The sequence below is a fragment of the Eumetopias jubatus genome, unplaced genomic scaffold (genome assembly GCF_037043125.1).
Source record: "Eumetopias jubatus isolate StellerSeaLion01/CBP00866 unplaced genomic scaffold, mEumJub1_p1.0 scaffold_2, whole genome shotgun sequence".
NCBI lineage: Eukaryota > Metazoa > Chordata > Mammalia > Carnivora > Otariidae > Eumetopias > Eumetopias jubatus.
This window is the reverse complement of record NW_028274808.1, coordinates 3057340-3058050: the sequence shown is the minus strand read 5'-3', so window position 1 is coordinate 3058050 and position 711 is coordinate 3057340.

The window sequence follows — 711 nt, the reverse complement described above, 5'->3', positions numbered from 1 at the left end:
TGGAAGTGAGGACTGGGAGCACTGCTGAGGGGCGCACAACCCAGGACACTGCAGTTTATAAGAGCACGGACAGAAACGGAGATAGTGTGGCCTGGAGAGCTCATTGAAGAACAGACTGCAATCCTTCTGCTCTGAGGCAGAGGGTTGGAAATGATTTCTTCTGCTCTGACTCTCAGAAGAGACACAGAAAGCCACCAGGGAAAGCCGCCAGAGAAAAAAAGCCCCCCAAAAATGGTTTTCACTGAGCCCATCCCCCACCACAGGGTGGAGGGCAACTCTGCCCAAACAAAGTTACCTTAGCGTGGCAGGCCCTTCCCCCCAGAAGACAGGCTGGGAGAACAAGAGGCAGGCAACCCTAAGGTCCCTATAAAACAGGTGCATCTTGCTTGCATTATGGTCAATAATTTGGACTCTGTACATTCCCTCAACCACCCCTCAACAGAATGATTGGAGGAGGAACCCCAAAAATAGGAACAACTCAGAGACTGCGACTTCTGTTACAGAACAAGTGGATACAGATAGAAGCAAGATGTCAGAAATGGACTTTAGGGTAACAGTTATGAAGAAAATAGCTAGAATGGAGAAAACGATTAGTGGCAATATAGAGTCTCTAAGGGCAGAAATGAGAGCTGATCTGGCAGAACTTAAAAATGCTATCAGTGAGATCAAATTTAATCTAGATAATCTAACAGCCAGGGTAAACTAGGCAGA